This window comes from Dendropsophus ebraccatus, chromosome 15 (assembly GCF_027789765.1).
Source record: "Dendropsophus ebraccatus isolate aDenEbr1 chromosome 15, aDenEbr1.pat, whole genome shotgun sequence".
NCBI lineage: Eukaryota > Metazoa > Chordata > Amphibia > Anura > Hylidae > Dendropsophus > Dendropsophus ebraccatus.
Genome location: NC_091468.1, coordinates 49,075,125 through 49,089,455, shown reverse-complemented (window position 1 = coordinate 49,089,455; position 14,331 = coordinate 49,075,125). Strand labels below are relative to the sequence as shown.

At 45.1% G+C, this 14,331-nt stretch overlaps 1 protein-coding gene across 5 annotated transcripts in view; it reads right to left on the bottom strand.

Annotated features, from left to right (window-relative positions):
- PLCB4 (phospholipase C beta 4) overlaps positions 1 to 14,331 on the bottom strand; it is a 271,807-nt gene that overhangs the window by 151,397 nt on the left and 106,079 nt on the right. For all 5 annotated transcript variants that reach the window (XM_069955430.1, XM_069955434.1, XM_069955433.1 and 2 more), the window contains one exon: positions 13,142 to 13,204. The gene's annotated coding sequence lies outside the window, so the exon portion shown is untranslated. The remainder of the gene's footprint in view (positions 1 to 13,141; positions 13,205 to 14,331) is intronic.

Below are 14,331 nucleotides of genomic sequence, written 5' to 3'. Positions count from 1 at the left end.
ATCGCATAGAATAGAGGGAGGCAGGTTTGACACCTGTGCTATATTAAATATGAGGCCCCAATCCAAACCAAAAAATATTCTGCCTGGGCGTAACAATTACGGTTAACAACCTGAAAATGAGTTAGATTGTTAAGGATTATCATTAAATCTATGCTTAGCTTTGGTAAATCTCCTCCAATGTCTCTGGATACAGCCCTCCATTTAATCTACTGACTGTAAAGACGGCCATAGACGCAGTCCTCCACTCATCATCATATCATTAGGATACAATTTATAGTTTAGACCCTTCATTTCATTTCAATAGGAAAGATTTTCTAGACTGGATCCCATATTTTCATGTCATTGATATAATGACTCTCATTAATAACCATCATTATGGTGGGATGGTTACTAAATCTGTCTGACGGGTTAGTCTTACTGGGACACGTCTGTATCCATGACAGATTAGCTGTATCTGACCAATGTAGGGCACAGCAATAGGAATACTGTGCATACTAATATCCTCGAAGTACCTTCCTTTATACCCATAAATATCATTGACCACATCAAGTTAAGATAAGTATTGTTTTTTTAAGGTCTAATAACAAGTCATTTAATAGGAGACATATTTAGTGCGTTTTTACACGGATGTAGGTGAAGCCTTAAATTACAGTCCACATAAACCAAACTGTAAATAATCCCTTAAAATCACCAGCTCCACCCAATGTAAAAGGTCAATTATAAGACTATGACACACACCCAGCATCAAACACCACTTATACCATAGCTAATGTCCAAGACAGTGAAAAGAATACAGAAAAGTGAATATGTTAGGTACGTTATGTATGATGGAAGAAAGATTCATTGAAACTTTAAAGGGGTACTCCGGTTAAAATCTTTTTCTCTCAAATCAACTGATTTCTGAAAGTTATATGGATTCGTGATTTACTTCTATGTACAAATGACGAGTCTTCCAGTACATTTTTTCAGCTGCTGTATGATCTGCAGGAAATGGCGTATTTTTTCCAGTCTAACACAGTGCTCTCTGCTGCCACCTCTGTCCTTGATAGGAACTGTCCAGAGCAGTACAGGTTTTCTATGGGGTTTGCTACTATCCTGGACAGTTCCGTACATGGGCAGAGGTGGCAGCAGAGAGCACTGTGTCAGACTGGAAAGAATACATCACTTCCTGCAGGACATAAAGCAGCTGATAAGTACTGGAAGACTGGAGCTTTTTAAATAGAAGTACATTTATAAAACTATGAGGGAACTTTTATCAAACATGGTGTAAAGTGAAACTGGCTCAGTTGCCCCTAGCAACCAATCAGATTCCATCTTTCGTTTTCCAAAGACCCTGTGAGAAATGAAAGGCCGAATCTGATTGGTTGCTAGGGGCAACTGAGACAATTCTACTTTACACCTTTACATCATGTTTGATAAATCTCCTCCATTTAAATCCCCAGTCATGTTCTTTGGATCTTTATTGGGAGTCAAATTTAAATTTCTGATTTAAAGTGAAAGCTACCACCAAAAGGTGGCGCCAGAGAGTTACCTTGCATATCATTCCCAGTAGACCACAAATGGCCTGCAATGTCCACATCTTTCTGAAGCTCTCCTTAAGGAGAAACATTACCTCTTTGACTGAAAACTATTGAAGGTGTATAGCCACTTTTACTTTTCTTAAAATCTGGCAAAAATGTTTTCTTTCAGATCAACTGGTGTCAAAGTTTTATAAAGATCTGTAATTTACTTCCGCTTAAAAATTGCATTGCAGGTCTTCCAGTACTTATCAGCTGCTGTATGTCCTTCAGAAAGTGGTTATATTTCCTGACACCGTGTTCTCTGATGCCACCTCTGTCCGAGACAGGAACTGTTTAGAGCAGTAGCAAATCCCCATAGAAAAAGGACAGAGGTGACATTTACTTTTAAATAAGCTGGGAAATAAGGATGCCTCTTGATCCCATGGTTCTATTTTGACGTATACATTACTTATACTAGTTATTACACATGCAATCGATTAGGGTGCCATGAATGGAGAATGTAAAAGAAGACAAACCCAAGACATTTACATGGCAATATCGTAATTGAGGGAAGGTGAAGAAGAAACTCAAAATCAAACTCAAACCTAGTCTTGTAAGTAAATTCTTTGGAAGAAATGGAATACCCAGTAGTCACCAAGAAGGCAATGATCAACATACAGCCTAACCTATGTTGCTCTGAGTCTCCTTCTATTACCATCACTGTCATCTAAGAAGTAATAACCTTTAAATTGAGGCTAAATTAATTATGTCCTTTGCTAATAATAGAATTGCTACATGCATTAAATCACGCCGCTTTACATGAGGTTCAGACATTTATTATAATAATGAATGGCTGTCGGCTACGAAAATTGTAAAAGAGGCCTCCTGATTGCAGGCAAGGAAATCTTAAAGGGGTTGTCTACTTATACTCACCCACCGGATCACTCATCAAGCATGTTGAGTTTTTACACCTCTCTGATACCCAATCATTGTGCACATTTAAAGGAGAAGTACGGCGATTTCTAAAAGCCGACAACTGGCAGGGAAGTTCATTATAAGTAGCAACTAACCTCCCCCGGTGCCCGGGTGCGCGGCAGGAGCGGCTGTAGAACCCCCACCGGGCTCCGGGGTCTCTGGGATGTCCATGTCACGACCCAGCTGATGGACTGGCAGCTCAGCCAGTCAGTGACAGGGCTGGACGCCGCTCCAGTCACTGATTGGCCGAGCGGCCAGTCCATCAGCCGGGACAGGCATTTCCCCCCAGTCGTGATGTCATCACAACTCAGGGGAAAATGCCTTCCGGCGAGGGTACTAAGGCGGCTCCAGCCGCTCACCACGGCCACGTGGAGAGGTAAGTTTCTACTTTTAATCAATTCCCCTCCCCCCCTGCCGGCTTTTAATAATCGTCAGACCTCTCCTTCAAGGGATATTACCATCTTAACTAATCTATACTTTTAGGACTCATCAAGTCAAATATTTTTGCAAATGTCTTAGTTTTGCAAACTTTCCTCTTTGTTTGTGCTGGTTTTCCTGTGCAAGGTGTATCCCCCCCCCCATAACCTATACTTAGCAATCAGCATCCTAGGTAAATGTGATACACACAGAGGTATAGGATGGATCCATTCTAATCTATGGACATCATCTGATGTCACCAACATTGAGCGTAAGGTCCCATGGTGGCGGTACTGCATGGGGATGAAATTGTGTAACATTGGCCATCACATGCCGACAGGGCGTCATCTGTCTGCGGCAGCTGCGCCTTGAGTCTATACTCCTATAAAGGAGTTATCCAGCGCTACAAAAACATGGCCACTTTCTTCCAGAGACAGCACCCATCTTATCTCCAGGTAAGGTGTGGTTTGCAATTAAGCTCCATTCACTTCAATGGAACTAAATTGCAAAACCTGCACCCAAACTGGAGACAAGAGTGGTGCTGTAGCCATGTTTTTGTGGCCCTGGATAACCCCTTTAAGGAAAGTAAATTGCTCTAAAATGATTGAAAACCAGATTTTTCTGGCCAGCAACAGAGCCGTACATAGAAACCACCTTGTCAGCTAAGAATAAACCTGCGTACGACAATGATTCAGCGTCATAAGTGTTTTCAGTTGTGTATAATATGTGGTAAATTCAGATATCAATGTTTTTTCCCATTATGCTGCAGTCATTCTTATATCACCAATCTCCATGGGAACATTCTAATAATGACGGTGTCTCATAGACACTGTCATCTTAAAGGTAAAAACAAGCTTTAGTGTACTGCTACATAAAAAGCTCCTCGGGTGCAGCGTCTATCAATTAGTTGCTGATATCCATGGATATGTAAATGTTTTTGAGCGATGGCGTTCCACTATGTCAGCAGTCCTTATGTCCTGTGTGTCATCAATGGATGATGAAGAGCTTCTGTCGCTTTTCACACCAGGCACACTCTTCTTCTAGGGGGATAACAGGCTCAGTCAGCAAGTTCTCTAACCATTTGCCAACTAAGGAGAATTAAAGGGGTTGTCCAGGATTTACTATTTTTGGTGTAGTATAAAGAAAAAAAAAATCTACAAATGTGCCTTCTATTCAGATGTTACAGTTTTTCCTTGTTTCATGCAAAAGAGGAGCCAGTGGAGCCTCATTAAAGAGTCTCAAAACACAGGACTAGCCAGATATCCCTCCGGGAAGGACCCAGCCAAGGGGCGGCTCCTGTAGGGAAACCACCAAAACTACCATATTAAGTCCCTATAAGTCAATGTAATGACAAGGAAAAAACCAAGGCCAGGTATCCATTCACATACAGCTGTTTCGGGGTATTGCCCCACATCAGTGTGGAGCAGGATTCTGGCTACGTGGGAGCAATGCCTAGTAGAGCCATAAGAGAAACAGATCGCTGAACTGAGGGAGACCAGCAAGATAACAGTGCTGGGTGATAGTGAAAGCGCTCAATGCAGTGAAATCCTAGGTGCATTGCACCCTGGGAAAAATGAATATGCAAAAGAAGAGCCTGTGGAGCCTCATTAAAGAGTCTCAAAACACAGGACTAGACAGATATCCCTCCAGATATCCCTCCAGTTTTTCCTTGTTGCCCACATTCAGCCAAGCGTAAACCATTGTCCAGACCACCAGGTCATGCACCTTCTGTAGCGTAAATATGCATGTATGTTTACTCTCTCAAGAAGCTTATGCCAAGAGCATCATGTTAGGGTCCAATTACACGGGCCGACTACGGACTGATCATTTTAGTAAACGAACGCCGACGTGCTAGGTCGGCGCTTGTTTACTGGACCTATTAGATGGCCTGATAATCAGGCAGTAAGGGCTGTATGGACATCGTTAGCGACATCCATGCAGCCCTTGCCCAAACACCTGATACTTTACTTCTTACCAGTCTTCTCTCCTGTGCTCCACAGCTTCCCCATCCCAGCAGCAGGAGAGAAAACTGGGAGCGGGGAGAGGTAAGGTATCAGGTGTTTGGCCATCATTGGCCGTGCACGGTTGGCCCCCAACGATTTTAGGTCCAAATCCAAACCAATGATCAGTCGATGATCGTTTCATAAGCTGATCGTTGTCTCTATTACAAGGATCGCTCTGTGTAATAGGGCCCTTCGAGTAAGTGAGGTTTTTTAGGGGACAGTCTAGTAATTCATAGAAGAGAAGGTCTTCTATATCTCCTACACTTCTGCCCAAGAAGGACTACAGAACCACTCTATTTTGACCTAGTTGGAAAAAGTCCAGTCCACAGGGCATCTCTTGCTCTGGAGGTCCTGTCCTGATCTACATTATATAGACAACAGATTAAATTGAATGGACACTGTTTATTATCCCCGTTGTGGCGCTGCGGGGATACTGTCACTTGTCAGGTTTCTGCACAATTTACATTTGATTGATGAGGGTCCTAGCAGGGAGGACCTTCTAAACAGTAGTGATTATTCAAAAAGAAGAAACACTGTACACGCATTTCTTCTAACCCCCTGCAGAAGGTGCAAGAGAATTCAGGGAACTTCATCAAATTGGGTAGGCTTAATATCCAAAAATTATTATACATATAAATTAGTGTTGAGCGAGTGCTAAAATGCTCGAATGCTTGTTACTGTAGCCGAGCATTTTTATTTTTTTTTTTATGAGGAAAGAGTAACTAACCCAATTTAAATCAATGGAAGATTCGAGCATTTAACTAAGTGCCCCCTGCTCAACAGAACGGAGGGTGCCTTGTGAACTATCAAAGCTCTTGTTGGTCGGCAACCCTAATGTTCCATACAGCATGATTGCTTAACACACACACATATATATATATATATATATATATATATATACACTGTATAAATATATATATATATATATATATATATATATATATTTGTTTTGTTTGTCATTCTAAAGCACATAACATAACCTCTAGAAAAGATCACTTCCCAGAGAAGCCCACCCCTTTACCCAGGCCAAATTTGATGTGACAGATGGTATTATGTATATTAAAGGGGCATTCTGCTCAAACATAACTTTTCACCATGCTGGTGTAAAACAGTCCCTGGAAGGCTGTATCTACAACGTCGTAGCTTCTTTTAATGCCGGAAGAGTTAATCTGAGGTCAAGTTGTTAATGAACTCACAGTGATTAATCCTCTCCAGCATTACAAAGTTGCTAAAAAGTTGCAGATAGGGACTTTTTTTTTCTACATCAGCTGTCTCAGAATGAAGGGGGAGGAGGGGGAGACAGAAAGAAAAGCTCACATTCAGTTTTTTGTGCCTTCAGCAGAAAGCAGCAGCTTAGAAGCTAAGGAGACTGAATAGATATTAAGACGTATGGAAGGACTTCCGGTTCCGGCGCCATGAGGTAAAGCAGCACCTCACCTCGGCTCCGGTGCGCGCTCCCACAGACCAAGCTCCCGACCACCCGCATCTTCACACGGCACAGCCCGAACGGGGCACGGCACTCCCGGACACCGTGATGGACCGGTACGTGCAGAAAAAGGGCACAGCAAACAAGCCCAAGGGCCGCGGCAAGCAGAGGAGGACTGAGGGAGCGGAGGCAAACATGGCGGCGTCACCCGCCTCCTCGAGAGCACAGTCGCCGGAAAGGTCAGAGCGTGAATACTCAGGGGGGGAGGAAGATGCAGACCCGGTGGTCATAGACTACGTATCTCTGGCAGCCGAAGTGGCTAAGAGGATTGTACCGGGCCTACAGGACTCTATCACAGCGGCTGTCGCCAATACGCTGACACAGCTGCAAGCAACGGTCACGGCCCAAGGCGGGAGAATTACGGTAGCAGAGGAGAGGGTGCAGAGGCTGGAGGATGCTGAGGACGGGAGGGAGACTCGCATAATCTCCCTGGAAAATGATAATAAAAGACTCTGGGACAAACTGGAGGATCTTGAAAACCGTTCCAGGAGGAACAACCTCCGCATTGTTGGTCTCCCAGAATCATGGCGCCAAAAAGATCTCGTGCGTGTATGCGAGCAGATTATACCCGCCATGTTGGACCTCCCCAGACCATGTAAAGTAGAGCGGGCACACCGGTTGGGCCCGGATCCAAGGCTCTCCGCACAAGAGGAGGGGGTGCCACAAGGCCTTCATGTGCGGCAGAGGCCGCGGCAAGTGATTGTAAAATTCTTGGATTTTACTGACAAGGTAGCCATACAGCGTGCCTTTAAAAACAGGAGGGAAGGCCTTGACCTTGAGGGGAGCAGAATCCTCATCTTCGGGGACTTCTCCGCGGAAGTCTCCAGAAAACGGAAACTTTTTTCCCCTCTCTGTACAGCTCTCTTCAAGCGCCAAATCCGCTTTGCCTTGATGTATCCGGCAACTTTGAGGGTGTTCCACCCGGATGGCTCTGTCTCATCTTTTAACACTGTAGATGACGCTGCAGAAGGGTTACAGGACCTGCTGAATAGAGATCCTCGAGGGTCACCTGATAGATCCCCTGGCAGAGACGGCCCGAGCAACTATCCTATGTACCGTTCTCAGTCAAGGAGGGGGAGCCCTCCTCCGTCACGCAGGTCACCAGGCCTCTCTGTGTGGTCCGTCCCGCCAAAGGAGAAACGGGTTAGGCGGGCTGACCAGGCTCGCAACAATGGAGAAGACGGGAGTGTGTGACCTTTCCTCCTCATAGACACCGAGGACTTCCTTACCAGACGGGGTGCAACAACTGAGAGGCAGCAATTTCTGAATCCGCACCCATGAGTGTTTTGGTGCTGCCATAGCTTTTCCCTTAGGGCAACATGCTTCTCGCCTTACCCTTGACCGTCACCTGTATTAAGTCCCCCCAATCCTTGTTCTCCTCTCACCTGGGCCTTCTTCCCTCCCCCTATTCTCCTTCCTCCTCTCTTGTCTTTCCCCCCTCCCCTCTCCCTATTTTCTCTAACCTCCTCCTTCTCCTCTTCCTTTTCCCCCTCCTTCCTCTCCTTCCTCTTTACCCCCTCTTCCCCCTCCTTCATTTCCCCCCCCTTTTTCTCTCCCTTTTCTCATAGTCCTCCCCTCCCCATCTTGTACTCTACCCTTTCTCCTCCCATATATCCCTCATTTCTCCCTCCCTTATACCTCTTTACCTGCTCTTTTCCCTCCTTTTCCTCCTTCCCTACTGCTTCCTCTTCCTTTCTGGTTGACACCATAACCTAGCGAGCTTCACGCTTAGCTTTTCTGGGTGATTGTTATCATATTGGCCGTCCAGTCGGTCCCTTTTGGTCCAAAGCGACCGTGGGAGTGGGTACCGGAGGTGGGGCCTCCATAGATTTGAGCTATGGTCGGAGAGGTTCTCTTCTCTCATGGGAAGAAGAGGAGTCTTGAGGCCGCGCTAGCGGCGGTGAATGATTATTGGTCCTTCGCTGCTGTGGCCTATGTTCAATGTTTTATAGATATGTTTTTTGTTGAAATGCCATTGTGTTCAAGGGATGTTCACGTTATGGGGAGGGATTGGGTGGGGTGCTCACGTCCAGATGGGGATATTGCTTTATACGTGCTTCTGACTATTCTTCTCTCTCCCGATTATGGTTAGAGCGATAACTTGGAACGTTAAGGGTCTCAGGTCCCCACATAAAAGAAACATGGTGTTGCGGCACCTGAAGAGGTTCTCCCCCGATATCGTCTTTCTTCAGGAGACACATCTCCCGGTGGAGGACTTCTTCAGGATGAAAAAGTCGTGGGTAGGGGGGGTTTATGGATCCCCATCGGTGGACCACAAGGCGGGGGTGCTGATTCTTCTGCACAAATCCTTCAGATACGAGGTATGTCAATCTTGGTCGGACTCAGAGGGCAGGATTTGTAAGCTTCACATAAAGACAGACTCAGACATCCTCCAGTTAGTGAATGTATATGCCCCCTCAGAAGCTAATACAAGATTCTTTACTTCCCTGACCGACTTTCTACTTAGAGACCAGATGACCACTAGACTAATAGGGGGAGACTTCAACGCAGTCATGAGTCACGAGGAGGACAGAAAAACAGGTGGACCAATAGCCATACTTCCTAGACATAGGGATAGGGCCCTCCCTGGGTGGGCCGAGGCGACCTCAGTGGTAGATGTGTGGAGGACACTTAACCCAGACTCCCGGGAATACTCGCACTTTTCCTTCCCACACAACTCGTGGTCCAGGATTGATTACTTCTTTACGTCTCGATCCCTGCTACCAAGAGTTGATGTGGTCAGGATAGAGGACCTTATTATCTCAGACCATGCCCCGGTCCTTATCAACCTTCATGACAAGATCCCCAGGGGCACAGACTATATATGGAGGTTCCCCTATGGGCTAGCCAGGGATGAGAACTTTAAGGCTCTTCTCAAGGGATGGTGGATAGAATACCAAACGACCAATGCAGAACACGTGACAGCCCCACAGTTATACTGGGAAACTGCTAAATCTGTCCTGAGGGGACGCATCATGTCATACGTCCATAGCCTAAAGCGCAAGGTGACTAACCGCATAAATGACCTAAGCTCGGCGCTGAGAACAGCGTATACAGCCTTTTTGGCCCATCCGACACAGCCAGAGAAGGACCGATGGCAGACTGTTAGGGCGGAATATGAGGGGTGGTTAGAAACTAAAGAAAATATAAACAGGTCACACTTTGAGGCCACACTTTTCAGATACGGCAATAAGCCGGGGAGGCTCTTGGCCCGTTTGGCTAAAGGCAAATTCCCCCTTCATCATATTAATTCCCTCAAAGACACCACAGGGAAGGTGCACTCTCATCCGGCCAAGATTAACATGATACTGAAAGAATTTTACCACTCCCTGTACTCTGATCCTCCTGACGAGAGCAATCCGACCCGTAATTGGTTGGCGGACAATGTGGTGCCAACCATTGCGGAGGAGGATAGGACAATGCTAAACGCAGATGTTACACTGGAGGAAATCACTAGAACTATAAAGGCGTTGAAACCTAACAAGGCCCCGGGCCCAGACGGCTACACGGGCGATTTCTTTAAGTTGCTTGCAGAGGAGGTGGCTCCAGCTCTCCTCCCGCTGTACAACTCCTACCTTCAGGGATCTCCCATATCACGTGATATGAATACTGCGTATATTAAAGTATTGCCCAAACCAGGGAAGGACCTCACGCTGCCGGGAGGATACCGACCCATATCCTTAATCAACATTGACCTTAAAATAGTGTCGAAGATCTTGGCTGACAGGTTGGCCACGCTGCTTCCTTATATTATTTCCCCAGAACAGGTAGGATTTGTACAGGGGCGGTCGGCGGTGTCCAACCTCCGAAAAGCTATGGGTGTCCTGGATGAGGTCCATTGGCACCCTGACCTGCACCCCTCCCCCGCCATATTATCTATCGACGCTGAAAAAGCTTTCGATAATGTGCGGTGGGAGTGGGTGTGGACAGTTTTGGACAAAATGGGATTTAGGGGACAATTTATGTCTTACCTGCGGGTCCTATACTCCTCTCCACATGCAAAAATCAGCACACCTGGTTTCCTGTCCCCGTCTTTTGCATTGGAGAGGGGAACGAGACAGGGGTGCCCCCTATCCCCGCTGCTATTTAACCTAGCCCTGGAACCGCTGTCCAGAGTATTAGCTCAGCATAGCGGTATTGAGGGCATAAAGGTGGGGGGTACACCTGTCAAACTCGCCCTTTTTGCCGATGACCTCTTGATGTTTTTAGAAAATCCTCATAGGGACCTGGAGACGGTATTTGAATGCTTGACCGACTTCGGAATCCGATCTGGCTTCCGAGTGAATGTGGGGAAAAGCATTTTGCTTGATTTATCTAAAACCCCCGGAGGACGTTTTGACGTCCAGGTGACTATCACAAGGTCACGGATACGGTACCTAGGGATCCAGCTATGCCCTCAACCGGGCCAGATATATAGCCTGAATTACCCTCCCCTTTTTCAGTCCATCCTACAGGATTTGGACAGATGGAAAAAACTTCCCCTTCCCTTAATGGCCCGAAGCCATCTGTTGAAAATGCTAGCCTTTTCTAGGCTGCTTTACCCAATGCAGACCCTACCCATGCTGTTGCGTCATAAGGATATTAACAAACTACATTCAGCCTTTACGAACTTCTTATGGAGGGGTAAACGGCCTCGTATAGCCCTTAAAAAACTGATGCTTTTTCGAGACCAAGGGGGTCTCAATTTCCCTGATGTCAGGTCATATAACCTGGCATGCTTATTACGCCACGGGGTAGATTGGGTACGTGGGGGAGGACCATACTCAAATGTTGGGTTGGAGGCGAGTATGGCTGCCCCCTGGCCTCTTTCGGCCATTCTATTTACTAAATTTTCTGCGATCCCGGGGTCGGTCAAGCGTAACGTCCTGCTTCGGGACTCTATATTGGCATGGAGAGCGTGTCTCAAAAGCGCGGGCAGACCTTTTTTGATCGATAAGATGATGCCTCTGTGGTCACACCCAGAACTTCCTGCTGAGGTACTGAATACATTCCATACTGAATGGAAAAGTAAAAACATCTTGACTGTTCAACACTTGTTGCACCCAACGGAGCATAGGTACTTGACCTTTACAGAGATGGGGGACAAATATGGATTGGGACAGGGGCACTTTTTGCTGTATAACCAAGTTATGGGTTTCCTTAAGAGCAGATTGTGTAACCTGACCCCGCTGTTCCAATCCCATTTTCTGCAAGAGTTGACACAAACTGAGAACCCGGTCCATTCTTTGTCCCACATTTACTGGATACTAAGGAGGTCCTCCTCTAAACAGTTTGCGCAGAGTATCTTTAAATACTGGGAAACTAAGTTGGTTACAACGGACCTCTGCAAGTCTGTCCTGGAGGGATGGTCGGCGGTATGTAAAGCAGTGGTAAGTGAGGCGTGGAGAGAAACTCAGTTCAAAATCATGCACCATGCCACTTATGGCTTTTCTTTCCCCAGAACCCCTGACCATCCCGACAGGATAGAAGCATGCCCAAAATGCAATGAAAGGGGCACTGATCTCCTACATGGGCTGGTCACCTGTCCATTCTCGAGACTTTATTGGCTAAATTTGAAGGATCTGCTGAGGGAAAAACTACATATATCCATTTCCTTGGAGCCCTCATTCCTGGCACTTCATGTGCTGCCGGAGGATGGAGGGGTGACCAGATTGATTCATGTCTTTGTGTTGGTGGCAAAACGGTGCCTTCTTGCGCGATGGTTGGAGCAACAAATGCCGTCCTCTAGGGATGTGGTTGCGCAAGTGAAACAGTACATGACATGGGACCAAATGGAGGTGTGTAGATCTAAGGACAAACTGATCAAAGGGTTCCTGAAAAAGTGGAAAACTTTTATTTTAGCATTTCTCACAAGAGATGAAATAGTGCACGTCATGACACCCCTTAAAGACACTGTCTGGTATATGCGAAGCGATATAGCTGGCACGTTAGGGAGGCTGAAGGTCTAGTGGGACCAGAGACGACCGAGACCTAACTCGAAGGAGCCGGGAGTGCTAAGAGACTGGACGTGGGCACGGGGGTGGCGGGGTGGGGTGGGGGTGGGCGGGGGGATTCAAGATATATGCAACAGTTTATTTGTTGGGCATTTCTTTTCGGAGATGTTATTACACTGATTGCTATGATGGTTGGACCGACTTCTTCTTTTCACTTTCTCTATGTTCCATCAAAGGATATGTTTTGATTGCTGAACTCTTTGTTATAAATGGAGGCGAAATTGTCAGTTCGCCATGCATATGTTGTTGGTTTTGAAAATTGAAAATAATAAAAAAAGTATATTTTAAAGACGTATGGAAGGAATTGTTAGTCTCACCATGGGCAACAACATATGTAAAGTTATGTTTGAGCGGAGTACCCATTTAATCATTTACAATTTTAAAATTTCGGTCATTAGACCTTTACCAGAAACTTATTTCTGCAGGAACTGAAGTAGAAAAAAGAGGTAGTGAGGTTAGGATACCGTGCTGGTAAATGACATGATCGCAATACCACTATCTCTCCTCCCTACCTCAATTCCTAGAGCAATTAGCGTCTGATGAAAGTCTAATGACCAAAATGTTACAATTGTATAGGATTGCTCTTGGATGAACACCTTCTTCGACACAAATCTATGGGACTGTGGAGATCTGTATCACTGTATATTATGTAGAGTGGTCATTCTCCTCGGGAAGAAAACCCTCACAAAAGATCACTTCTCAATACAGTTTATGATAAATTGATAAAATGATGATAAAGATTAGTTGCTATTTTTTTTTATTACTTACCGAGCAGATGCTGTGAAACTTCTAACCAGTGAACTACTTAATCAATTCTGGCAAAGTATTCACCTGTAAGAAAAATAAAAGAAGAAACAAAGCTAAGTAAATCTGAGTCCCAGTAACATTTGATTCCCTAATTTCCAAAGGGATGCAATTTTTTTATTTCACTTTTTGTACATCGTTATGGGGGCTGCCATCCAGCCTAAGCTGTTCTTAACAGCATTTAGTGACATGCTTTACAGCAAGACTCATGGACATAGACAATAGACAGAGTCTGTTCCCTTAAGATAGATGTGAAACATTACTAAGCGTACTCTATAACCTTTAAAGAGGTCATTCCACAAGAAGTTGCTCTTGTCTTGTATTCATGCTATCTATCTACTGGTGTCACTGTAATGCTGCACAGATCGCTTTACAGCACCCTCTTCTTATCACCACAGACAAAACAGGAAGTCTCAGCTTAGATTTAGACCAAGTGGTGAGAAAGAAAACTGCAAAATTTCAGGATTATATTATAATATAGACGATATAATTTAAGATTAGAAAAAAAGCAACACCAAAAATTCTTAAGAAATATGTTTATCATAAAAGCTTGATTTATACAATAGGTTATTTTCTGATTATACATTCCCTTTAAGTTAAAGGAACCTTAAACATAATAAATTACAAAAAAGAAAAAAGTATCCCTGCCCTTCCTGCCTCAATCTCCTTCTTTTCTCTCATGCTCTTCTGTCTCATATTACAATGAAATTTGTGTTCCCCAAGAGACCTCCCATATCCTCCTCCTTATTGTATATAACTGTCAGCTGCAGCAGGAGCCTCCCCCCTCTATACTGTCTGCATTCGGACAAATATATTAAGCCCCTCCCCATAGCTAAGCCCCACCACTTAAAAGATCACAAGCCAATAATGGAAGCGATCAGCGATTTCTCCAGGTCTGTTTGTTTCAGGATCATTTAGAAAATTCTGAAAACTGACAAAAAGGGAGGGAAACTATACGTTTCCTGTTAAATTTTATCATTCTTTTCTAGGTCTAGCGTCCCTTTAAGACAGGAGGTGATTTCCTTAGAAGAATTCCTAAAATTGATACCTATGACCTGAATGTTTTATCTTGATAACGGACATAAATTATTATTGCACACTACTGCTCTACACGTCCCCTTGCTTGTGAAGCAGGGGCACTTTCGAGTTTCTGT